The sequence below is a fragment of the Salmo salar genome, chromosome ssa27 (assembly GCF_905237065.1).
Source record: "Salmo salar chromosome ssa27, Ssal_v3.1, whole genome shotgun sequence".
In the NCBI taxonomy this organism is placed as follows: Eukaryota; Metazoa; Chordata; class Actinopteri; order Salmoniformes; family Salmonidae; genus Salmo; species Salmo salar.
The window spans coordinates 2657682-2670644 of NC_059468.1; the positions used below are offsets into that span (position 1 = coordinate 2657682).

The 12963-nt window shown below is 42.1% G+C and overlaps 1 long non-coding RNA gene across 2 annotated transcripts in view; it reads left to right on the top strand.

Annotated features, from left to right (window-relative positions):
• The first annotated feature begins 3083 nt into the window (after positions 1–3083).
• Positions 3084–12963, top strand: part of LOC106588198 (uncharacterized) — a 53843-nt gene continuing 43963 nt past the window's right edge. The window contains exons 1-2 of one of the 2 annotated variants that reach the window (XR_001324605.2): positions 3084–3442; positions 11537–11739. This is a non-coding gene — a long non-coding RNA (uncharacterized lncRNA). The remainder of the gene's footprint in view (positions 3443–11536; positions 11740–12963) is intronic. The other variant, XR_001324606.2, reaches the window with a different exon arrangement.

A 12963-nucleotide genomic window follows, 5' to 3' on the forward strand; every position in this document is an offset into this window, starting at 1 on the left:
ACGCACCAGAAATGATTACTTGCATATTTGAGTGTTTTGTTTAGACATGTAGCTAGGTAAATAATGAAGCATAATCTCAACTCATGACGTTGCTACCCCGCATGAATCTGAAGGTAGCTAACCAACCAGGTTCTATGTTAGCTAGCTAACATTAGGCTATAGCTAGCTAAGCAAATGGTTCTGAGATACGAATAATAAGGTCATACACGTAACGTTAGCTAGCGAGCCAGCCAGCTAACGTTAGCTAGCTAGCTAGGTAAACAATCAACCATAATCACAACTCATGATGTTACTACCCTGCATGAATCTTCAGGTAGCTAACCAACCAGGTTCAATGTTAGCTAGCTAACATTAAGCTATGGCTAGCCAAGCAAATGTATATTTCTGTCAAAATTAGAAACGTGTAATATCTGAAAATGTAGCCAGCTAGACTATACATCATTCATGGTTGGACGCGTCTCGTGTTGAATGCCATGATTGCCCTTATTTGGAGATGTAATCTGGAGACAGGTGTTTTCACCATCTCCTTAGCTATCATACTCGAATTCCACTGATTTCAAAACTCAGTCCTCCAGAAAGTGGAGAGCAACACTTATGCAGTTTTAATACACGATACATTTAAAAAAAGCCGCGTTAGACAGGATTACCTAGACACACTGACCAGCTCAAATATACAGAAGCGTGCTATATAGCAGACCAATCCAAACTCATCTCTCGGCATGTCCAGCCCACTCACTAGCTCAGCCAATCATGACTAACATGAATGTTGCTATCTTTTTATTTGGCTAAACCAACTAGGCTCGTAATTAAAAAAAAATATTCGTATTTACAGATGGCATACAAGTTTGTTATTAAGGCACAAGAAAGTTCACATGTTCCAGAAGGCATTTCTGCCCCAAAAAATGATGTAAAAAAAAATGTTACGTTCAAATGGCAATCCTGTGAAGTAGTGACCCACGACATACGCCTAGTTTCCTGAAACGGGTCACATTTGGATATTATTCTACACACTGGCTATTATTCTAATGAGCTCCGCCCCCAAACAAGCCACCATTTGGTTGGTCTGGACCAGACCAAATCTGAACCAATCGTAGACGTTTTTGTTTCACAAGTTTGGACATCACAGTCTAGCGCTATACAGTACAGTAAAGTAAAGACTTCAGTGCAGAAGAGTACAGTAAAGTAGATATGTTCAGTACAGTAGAGTAGAGTACATTATACTGTACTCTACACTACTCTAGTGTGCTGTACTGTACTGCACTGTACTGAACTCTACTCTACTGTACTTTTCTTTACTGTTCTGCACTTTGCTGTACTGTTCTCTACTGTGCCCTACTGTACTGTGCTGTCCAAACTTGTGTAACATCGACACCTATGATTGGTTTAGATCTGGTCCAGCCAGGGTGGTCTGACCAAATTTCAACTACTTTTTGGTCAGTGATCAGTGGGTGAGGATGCTTGTTACAGTAAATGGAAAGAGGGTAGGTGTCATTAAGAGCCGGGAGAGGCGACATTAACTGGAGAGAGAGAGAGTGAGAGAAAGTGTTTTCACAGTCTTGCTTTGATCACCAGAAAACAGAAAGAGAAAGAAAACAGTTATGAGCTGAACATAACAGTGTGCCAGTAAAAGGGAGGACAGTCGCAGGTGACCCAACTGTGGTTGGTGACTACTATGATTTCCCATTGTAGACAATTCTACTGGAGTAATTCCATTACCGATTTGGTAAGTGAATTTTGAATTTTAATCATTTAATAATTCACAACAAATGTGATATCAGTAAAAACATAACATACTGACCAAACGCGGTTCGTCACCCACACCACACGCGATCAGGACATGCAGGTTGAAATGTCCGACTTGATGCATGATGATGACTGCTTGGCTAACTTGCTAGCTAATACTTTGAAAGTATGATGTTGACATGATCAGTCCAATTAAAGCTACGGTAGATATAATGTGAATTGAGGTAATTTTATCTGTGGCCAATGACCATGAGCCTTCATGGATGGGCACTTCTAATGAAAGTCTATGGCAGCACTCAAGGGGCTTGAATTTTTGAGCTCTACCCGTAGATTTGCGGTGACGTAGAGAACATTTCCAACCCCTACGCTCTGTATTTTCCGCTGGCTGCCCCACCACCACAGAAAGCACTGAGCTAGGCTGAAACACCTGCATTTTGGAGCTGCTTTACTCAAGAAAGCAAAAAAGGGACCATGTTTGTATGCTGCTTTATTAACTAAATTATTTATTTATTTTACATTGTTTGCAAACTGATATGTGACATGTATTAATGCCAAAATAACATGCAAAACAGAATAAATGTTATTATTTGTTTTATTTGTTTTGCTAAACATGCCCTGAATGACTGTTGCAGCTGCCAATTTGACATGCTCCTAATGAACTTCACATTGGTGCTCATGGGTCCTTTTACATGGAAATGTCAACATTTAGGTCTACTCCTCTCCTTGGAGATCTTTTTCATCTCGATGTCATCTCCCTGTAAAGCAAGTACTTTTCAAGCTAATTAAATGGATTTAATACCAATAATAAAAGTATGTTGTTGCAACAGCATGTGTGGATATTGCAAAATGATTAAAAGTTATGCCAGCTCTCAAAAGACTAGCTCTGGGCAATTAGCAATGCTTACTGTAAGCAGAAAACAAATTACAATTTGGCAAATTACTTTATGGAAGTTTCTTTACTTCATGTCCTTTATAAAAGTTTGTGTTGCCACCTTGTGGTTATAGCTTGCACCTTACAGAGATATAAAACATTTGGTAGCAGTTATTACAACACTTCCTTTGACCGTTTGACTCTTGTTGGTGGCCTCTCATCACCTTCATAACAGTGGCGGTTCTAGACCATTTCAACTGGGGGGCCAAGCTGGGGCCAGTTGTACTGTTAGAGGAGCCAGTTACATTAGACGTTATTGTTGTCATATTGTTTTCTTCACTGCATTGCAGGCATTAGCAGGCAAAAGACCATGTTCATAATCATTAGTGTTCCGCGTTGCCGCTGTCTAATAACGGATGTAAAAAAAGAACGATAGCAAAAATGTGTTATGTCAAAATGATTTCATACTCCACATTTAGTTCATAAGTGGGTTGGTCGCGCCCACTAACTCCGGCTCCATGGGAACCGGGACTTTTGGACGAAGAACTCGGTTGAACCGCGAGGAGGAGGAAGATTTGTGACAGCGCACAAGGAAGGACACGCCTGCTCGTTACATCGACAGTTTGTGTGGGTAGACCGTGCGTGTTGTTCTGACGGAGAATTTATAATACTCACCTCTACTCAATGAACCTACCTTTCGCTTGTTATTTTGTCCCCGACGGTTGTGGTTTTCTGCGTCATAGCAACAGAGATGTAAATCAAGTTAGCCTCCACCTCTTCATTTGATATGCAGCTACTGACATAACCAGGAGCGCTGAAGTGACAGAGGTATTTCGGTGTTCCAGCGGCTTGTTTCTATTAGCTACGTTGAATACATTGGCTGTTGAAAATTGCGCCTCACTAGCCTACTAGGTACAGGTACAACACAAGGACATTGTTTAGGCTGTGTCAACCCGTGGGAAGAGCGTTACGTTATGCTTATTACCTTTTAGTCTACTCAGACTGGCCTACAGCTGTCAAGTAGCCTGGCCTACATCCTATAATAACCTTCCTCGAATAGAGAATAGTAAACCCGCGAATTAACACGGGTACCTTGTCTCCTAAGTGATGCTGTTTAATGAAATTAGACGACTTTCCTGTAGAGGGAATAGGCTAAGAGAACTGCTTGTTTTCTCTATGAGTGATTGACTTGGGATGAAAGAAGTGCAGGAGCTGTCTTTTCCATGTCGGTCCAATAGACTATGTTCACCGAAATTCACATATGACATTATGCTATAGAGACCTCTGATTATATACTGTTAAGGGTTTATACACAGTTTCCATGACTGCTCCATGACTTTTAACCAAATTGGCATGACTATTATTATAGCCTACATGAAAAAGTAAGCATTATTGACACTGGAAGCTAGCTGTGTCTGATCCCATGTAGACCTACCATATCTTGCCTTTGTGCCATTGATCAAGGTAGAACTGTACTGTTAGTCACATGTGGTCAACCCTCCATCTGGAGAACACCTTGGTGTGCAGGCTTGGAAAAACCCAAGTCTGCTTATCAAGGTGCTGTTGAGCAGCTGCTGATTAGGCTATAATGTGGTTAGACTAGGGCTTAAACAAAAGCCTGCAAACCCATGCAGTAGTTATCATGGAGGATCCTTGATATCAAATATTGTACCATTACAAGCAAACACTTTTCTCTTTATACCATTTTTCCCTCATTCAATGAATCAGGGATCGAATGGATAAGCTAGGCTACTTCAAAGCAAAATATCTATCTAGACATGTTTATATATAAGCAAGTTATTTGTCATTTAGGCTATTCTTAGAATATTTTTTTCGTTGGCACAGTTACATGGCTACTGTTTAGTAGAAGGGAATCCCAGCTTTACAACTGTGCAGTTATTTAGGCTTTACAGTGCTGGTGGAAAGGCGACGACATAAATGTTTAGTTACCTAGCAAGATAACTGCTATACGTTATGTTTTGAATTGGCTATCTAGTTAGTCGGTTGCCTATCATTAGTTTATACCTTCTGCTGAAATGTCCTGCTCTCTCTTTGGGCAACCGCCCACTCCCAATGGCAGACACCCAGCACACACAGACATGCACTGAATTGCTGATATCTAGATGTTTAAGTGATTCATCATATTAAGTGCGCCCTTGATGAATTACATTAACAAAAAGTAGGACCTTACAAACCCTCATTTGACAACTTGGAACAGCGCGTCATGCGCATTCAAACAGGCGCATTTTCAATCTGCGCAATCTCGAACAGCCTACTGTCACACACATATTCACAGACAAGCAGCAAATACATTTGAACAATGCGGAATCAAGAAATGAATGCCCACTCCGAATTGCTATTCAATGCAGATCCCGCTTTCATTTTTTTTATCAACCTTTTTTTTTTTGTGTGTGAATCTGGACCGTCAATAGGCTACTTTGTCACAGTTTCTAAACCCAGAAGCGCCGGGGCTTGGGGTTTGAGAAGTCAATAGGAGAAGTGGAAAAATTCTTGTTGAGTTGTTCATTTTCTCAAAATCTAAAGGCACAACCTAGATTGGAGCGAATGTCTTAAGTAGTTGAACATGTTACTACTCCAACCTCGTCAAAGTGAAAAACTGACACGTTTTCATTTTTTTCAAAAACAACTTTATATCATAGGATTTGATTTGTCAGCCTGCTAATGCGCAGTTCGCCGTGAGACGACTGTTGGACCGATGACGTGTTTCTATGCATGAGCATAGCCAGCCAACATCGCCATGAAATCGCATATAAGTGTAATAGAGGATTTCTATTGGAGAAGTAGTTTCTGCCTATCTTCATACTGTACTTTCTTTGACTTTGTTTTTATAGATGAGCCGGTATGCAATTCCCCAAAAATTATAAGTGTCGGTATGGCGCTCTGGACAGCTCCGGCCCAAGTCAAGCACTGACATACACAGCCTACAATTAAGATAGTTTTATTTCATTATGTCAATTGGCCGTTATCACAAGCCTAGAATTCTAATGGACAAATAACCCTATATTTGTCCATTTGCCTTGTTTTCCCAGTCACACATCTTGGGCAGTCATTTCAACATAACGCGTGAAAATGCTAGGGTCTGGTAGACTATTGTGGTTGTGGCCTAGTCTTAAAAAATAATGCACCCTAGGTGAAATCAACAGAAAGTTCAAGTTATATTCCTTCGGAACTTCTAGTTTAACAAGTTCCGCAAGACCGACTTGGATGGAATTAGGGATTTATCACGTCAATATGTATAGCCTCGATACCTGTAAAGCTCACAATGTGGGACAAGAAAGGCAGTTGATAGGCCTACCATCTAGGCTTTACAAACCAACTTTCCATATCATTTTTTTAAGAGGTTGTTTGTCAAAGAAAATGTCCTCCAACTTGAGATAAGACAGCAGGGTCTTTCCAAATGATTTCAGTTCATTTCTTACTGCAAACCTTTTGATTTGATGGTGGAAGTGGTCAGAAAGTGCCTTTGGTCCTGAATGACAAAATATTCAGGAGATAGAGGTGCTCAAAGTTGACCGATTTTGTATACCCCATGAGACGTCCATGTCTTAATCACTGAAAACGATAAATGGTTGAGTTTGATATTCTTTGAAAGCTTACAAACAGGGTTGTGAAATTATTCAATGATTTCTTGGAGAGAAAATTAAACAATTGCCTTTTTAAAGCTTTAACGTCAATTATCTAAAAATGCATAAACAGATTTTTATTTATTTTCACAAATGTTGTAGTTTAGACCCTATTTTGCATAATCTGAAGGGTTTATGTTGTGCCCGTCATCGGTTGAGACAAGGCATATTCTTCAATACAGGGTGGGTGTCATTCCAATCATAGAACTAGAATTAATAGAACGGAACTATCCCTTCAGACCCCTGCTGATACGCTATTGATATTTACATTTAATTGAAACTTTAACTTCCAATTACTACCAGAAAGATGGCCGCAGGTCCACCCACCGTCGAATGTCAAGTTAAATATCTCTATTCTATGATCTATATATTCTATGATTTCAATAGGTTTCCTTTTTAAAACAATTTATAACATTGGATATTCCCTCGCAAGTCAACATTCTCGGATGTGTGGCCCTTCAACCGTCTTTGTGGTACTATTTGAAATGTTGACTTTATTCACATTTTAGTACATTTATCAGCCAAAACATGACATCCACCCTGTATTCAAGAGTATGCTGTGTTTTATTTGATGGCAGGCACAACACAAACACCTCAGGTAAAGTACAATAGGGTCTAAGTTACAACATATATGAACATGAAGAAAATAGGAGTTTACACGTTTTTAGATAATTGATGTTAAAGCTTAATTCTTTTTTTATAGGTCATAAAACGGTTTGACAGTCCTGTTTGTAAGCTTTTAAATGATATCAAACTCAACCGTTTATCTTTTTCAGTGTTGAAGACATCGATGTCTAATGGTAGGGTAGGGTATGCAAAATGGATCAACTTTGAGCACCTCTAGCCTTTCCTGGAGTCGAATGACCAAAGCACCCTCTAGTGGCCTCATGTGTGGTCTGTTATTGATATTTGTAATAATTTAATAATTAATAAACATTAGTTTTCTTAAACCTCTGAAAATCTGGTATTTTTATGTCAAACTGTTTCTTTATATTTCAGTCTTCTGTGATGTACAGTTGAGGTCGGAAGTTTACATACACTTAGGTTGGAGGCAATAAAACTAGTTTTTCAACCACTCCACAAAGTTCTTGTTAACAAACTATAGTTTTAGCAAGTCCGTTAGGACATCTACTTTGTGCATGACACAAGTCATTTTTCCAACAAGTGTTTACAGACAGATTATTTCACTTATAATTCACTGTATCACAATTCCAGTGGGTCAGAAGTTTACGTACACTAACTTGACTGTGCCTTTAAACAGCTTGGAAAATTCCAGAAATTGACGTCATGACTTTAGAAGCTTCTGATAGGCTAATTGACATCATTTGAGTCAATTGGAGGTGTACCTGTGGATGTATTTCAAGGCCTACCTTCAAACTCAGTGCCTCTTTGCTTGACATCATGGGAAAATCAAAAGAAATCAGTCAAGACCTCAGAAAAAAAATTGTTCATCCTTGGGAGCAATTTCCAAACGCCTGAAGGTACCACATTCATCTGTTCAAACAATAGTACGCAAGTATAAACACCATGGGACCATGCAGCCGTCATACCGCTCAGGAAGGAGACGCGTTCTGTCTCCTAGAGATGAACGTACTTTGGTGCGAAAAGTGCAAATCAATCCCACAACAACAGCAAAGGACCTTGTGAAGATGCTGGTGGAAACAGGTACAAAAGTACCTATCCACAGTAAAACGAGTCCTATATCGACATAAATCAAATCAAATGTACTTATATAGCCCTTCTTACATCAGCTGATATCTCAAAGTGCTGTACAGAAACCCAGCCTAAAACCCCAAACAGCAAGCAATGCAGGTGTAGGAGCACGGTGGCTAGGAAAAACTCCCTAGAAAGGCCAAAACCTAGGAAGAAACCTAGAGAGGAACCAGGCTATGAGGGGTGGCCAGTCCTCTTCTGGCTGTGCCGGGTGGAGATTATAACAGCACATGGCCTAGATGTTCAAATGTTCATAAATGACCAGCATGGTCAAATAATAATAATCATAGTAGTTGTCGAGGGTGCAACAAGTCAGTAACACATAACCTCAAAGGCTGCTCAGTAAGGAAGAAGCCACTGCTCCAAAACCGCCATAAAAAAGCCAGACTACGGTTTGCAACTGCACATGGGGACAAAGATCATACTTTTTGGAGAAATATCCTCTGGTCTGATGAAACAAAAATAGAACTGTTTGGCCAAAATCACCATTGTTATGTTTGGAGGAAAAAGGGGGAGGCTTGCAAGCCGAAGAACACCATCCCAACCGTGAAGCACAGTGGTGGCAGCATCATGTTGTGGGGGTGCTTTGCTGCAGGAGGGGCTGGTGCACTTCACAAAATAGATGGCATCATGAGGGAGGAAAATTATGTGGATATATTGAAGCAACTTCTCAAGACATCAGTCAGGAAGTTAAAGCTTGGTCGCAAATGGTTGGTCGCCTCCTCTCCACCCTCTCCGAGTTGGGCATCTCCGGCGCGGCCCACGCTTGGATTGCATCCTACCTGACAGGTCGCTCCTACCAGGTGGCGTGGCGAGAATCTGTCTCCGCACCATGCGCTCTCACCACTGGTGTCCCCCAGGGCTCTGTTCTAGGCCCTCTCCTATTCTCGCTATACACCAAGTCACTTGGCTCTGTCATATCCTCACATGGTCTCTCCTATCATTGCTATGCAGACGACACACAATTAATCTTCTCCTTTCCCCCTTCTGATAACCAGGCGGCGAATCGCATCTCTGCATGTCTGTCAGACATATCAGTGTGGATGACGGATCACCAGCTCAAGCTGAACCTCGGCAAGACGGAGCTGCTCTTCCTCCCGGGGAAGGACTGCCCCTTCCATGATCTCGCCATCACGGTTGACAACTCCCTTGTGTCCTCCTCCCAGAGTGCTAAGAACCTTGGCGTGATCCTGGACAACACCCTGTCGTTCTCCACTAACATCAAGGCGGTGACCCGATCCTGTAGGTTCATGCTCTACAACATTCGCAGAGTACGACCCTGCCTCACACAGGAAGCGGCGCAGGTCCTAATCCAGGCACTTGTCATCTCCCGTCTGGATTACTGCAACTCGCTGTTGGCTGGGCTCCCTGCCTGTGCCATTAAACCCCTACAACTCATCCAGAACGCCGCAGCCCGTCTGGTGTTCAACCTTCCCAAGTTCTCTCACGTCACCCCGCTCCTCCGCTCTCTCCACTGGCTTCCAGTTGAAGCTCGCATCCGCTACAAGACCATGGTGATTGCCTACGGAGCTGTGAAGGGAACGGCACCTCCATACCTTCAGGCTCTGATCAGGCCCTACACCCAAACAAGGGCACTGCGTTCATCCACCACTGGCCTGCTGGCCCCCTACCTCTGAGGAAGCACAGTTCCCGCTCAGCCCAGTCAAAACTGTTCGCTGCTCTGGCACCCCAATGGTGGAACAAGCTCCCTCACGACGCCAGGACAGCGGAGTCAATCACCACCTTCCGGAGACACCTGAAACCCCACCTCTTTAAGGAATACCTAGGATAGGATAAAGTAATCCTTCTAACCCCCCCCTTAAAAGATTTAGATGCACTATTGTAAAGTGGTTGTTCCACTGGATATCATAAGGTGAATGCACCATTTTGTAAGTCTGCTAAATGACTTAAATGTAAATGTAATGTAATGTAAATGGGTCTTCCAAATGGACAATGACCCCAAGCATACTTCCAAAGTTGTGGCAAAATGGCTTAAGGACAACAAAGTCAAGGTATTGGAGTGGCCATCACAACGCCCTGAACTGAATCCCATAGAACATTTGTGGCCAGAACTGAGAAAGCGTGTGCGAGCAAGCAGGGCTACAAACCTGACTCAGTTACACCAGCTCTGTCAGGAGGAATGGGCCAAAATTAATCTCTTTGAGCCAATCTGTTGTGTTGTGACAAGGTAGGGGTGGTATACAGAAGATAGCCCTGTTTGGTAAAAGACCAAGTCCATATTATGGCAAGAACAGCTCAAATAAGCAAAGAGAAACAACAGTCCATCATTACTTTAAGACATAAAGGTCAGTCAGTCTGGAAAATTTCAAGAACTTTGAAAGTTTCTTCAAGTGCAGTCGCAAAAACCATCAAGCTCTATGATGAAACTATCTCTCATGAGGACCGCCACAGGAAAGGAAGACCCAGAGTTACCTCTAATGAATTTATCCACTGCAACAAAGTTACTAGCCTCAGAAATTGCAGCCCAAATAAATGCTTCACAGAGTTCAAGTAACAGACACATCTCAACATCAACTGTTCAGTGGAGACTGAGTGAATCAGGCCTTCATGGTCGAATTGCTGCAAAGAAACCACTACGAAAGGACACCAATAATAAGAAGAGACTTGCTTCGGCCAAGAAATACAAGCAATGGACATTAGACCGGTGGAAAATCTGTCCTTTGGTCTGATGAGTCCAAATGTGAGATTTTTGGTTCCAACCACCGTGTCTTTGTGAGACACAGTGTAGGTGAACGGATGATCGCATGTGTGGTTTCCACTGTGAAGCATGGAGGAGGAGGTGTGATGGTGTGGTGGTGCTTTGCTGGTGACACTGCCAGTGATTTATTTAGAATTCAAGGAACACTTATCCAGCATGGCTACCACAGCATTCTGCAGCGATACGCCATCCCATCTGGTTTGCACTTAGATGGGACTATCATTTGTTTTCAAGAGGACAATGACCCAACACACCTCCAGGCTGTGTAAGGGCTATTTGACCAAGAAGGAGAGTGATGGAGTGCTGCATCAGATGACTTGGCATTCTCCTGACCTCAACCCAATTGAGATGGTTTGGGATGAGTCGGACCGAAGAGTGAAGGAAAAGCAGCCAACAAGTGCTCAGCATATGTAGGAACTCCTTCAAGACCTTTGGAAAAGCATTCCAGGTGAAGCTGGTTGAGAGAATGCCAAGAGTGTGCAAAGCTGTCATCAAGGCAAAGGGTGGCTACTTTGAAGAATCTAAAATATATTTTGCTTTGTTTACCACTTTTTTTGTTTACTACATGCTTCCAAACGTGTTGTTATTTCAAAGTTTTGATGCCTTCACTATTATTGTACAATGTAGAAAATAGTAAAAAAAATTAAGAAAAACCCTTGAATGAGTAGTTGTGTCCAAACTTTTGACTGGTACTGTATATTATGTGCACATGCGCTTGCAGGTGTGTGACTATGTGTCTACTAGTGCGTCAGCTGTGTGAATTTGTGTATCCTATTTATTTTCCCTTACGCTATGGTTCTTTCTCTCCCTTCTCCCTTCTCTCTCTCTAACTCCTTTGGATGGCAGTGCAGCGGAAGATGGACATCCGGAGTGGCATACAAAAGGCAGTGGAGCCCCTCCCTGCCTCTCTCCCCTCTTCCCCTCAACAGTCGGGTGCCCATCAGCAGAGCGAGCCGGAGGACAGCCAGGCAGAACGGAGTGCCAGGCCCACCGCTGACAACCACAGCAACGACACCCAGCCAGCCGCCGGCCACCGAGACGACAAAAAAGTAAGTCTCTCCTTTATTTTCTCCTTCCACATCGCCTGTGTGTGTGAGTGTACACCTGTGTGTTAACGTGTGTGTGTGTGTGTGTGGGGGGGGGGCTGTTTCTGTTTGCAGGAAAGGCTCCCTCTAATGTTAAAAAGAGACAGACTTGATCGCTTGTATGCGTGTGTGTGTGTGTGTGTGTGTGTGTGTGTGTGTGTGTGTGTGTGTGTGTGTGTGTGTGTGTGTGTGTGTGTGTGTGTGTGTGTGTGTGTGTGTGTGTGTGTGTGTGTGTGTGTGTGTGTGTGTGGAACGACGTGTTGTATTGTTACAGTTACAGCTATCTGGGGAAATCCATTGATTATTCAAGGGTAGATTTAATGTGGTAATGTGTGCCCAGTTTGTATTGACTAGTTTCTTTGGGTGAGTAATTCATTGGCCTAAGCTACTTTAGTTCGTTATCTTACAGCTGCTAGCATGCACCATTTTACGATAAGCTGTGGGCATGGTTGTCTAAACATTTATGCATTAATACAGGTGCTGCCAGTAATTTCGACTGGCTGGCATAATTGCGGAACAGCAAAATGCCATCCAATGCCACGCAAAGATAAAATGAAACTGGATCTGAATTGGTGGTTTCAAAGGCATGCGATGTGCACGTTAAAAGCAATGAGCCATGGTACATTTATGACTACGGTGGGATAGAGCAGGTCAATAATATAGCTGTAGCTGTACCTGTACCTTGAATTATCTTTTTAAAATTCCACAATAATCGGTTCATTCTTATTATAGAATATATGACAAAGCGACTTAGTTATGCTTGAATACGGGCATTTCTATCGAAAAAGACCCATGGGCACCAACATGTGAAGTTCATAAGAGCATATCAAATTGGGTGTTAAATGAAAGCTAAGAGTCTATATTTTTGGGAAATGAAGTCGTAGATACATTTTCAACCATTTTCCATCTTAAAAATGAGGCCTAAGTAAAAGGCTTTGATTTTTGGATAAACAGATGGAAAGGGGTCTTAGGATACATCTACCAGAAACATTCTTAAAAGTGATCAAAAATACACAAACATCAAAACACAATAATGTTGACGTAAAGACCTCTGCCAACTAATGTTAGCAGTTATATTATGTTGGAGAAATGGTTTACCTTCTGTAAGTTTAAGAAGTATTGCCTTGTAATTCCGTTAGCAAAACCCCACATATCTTGAAGATGTTTTCTCATTTCTCTCCCTCATGA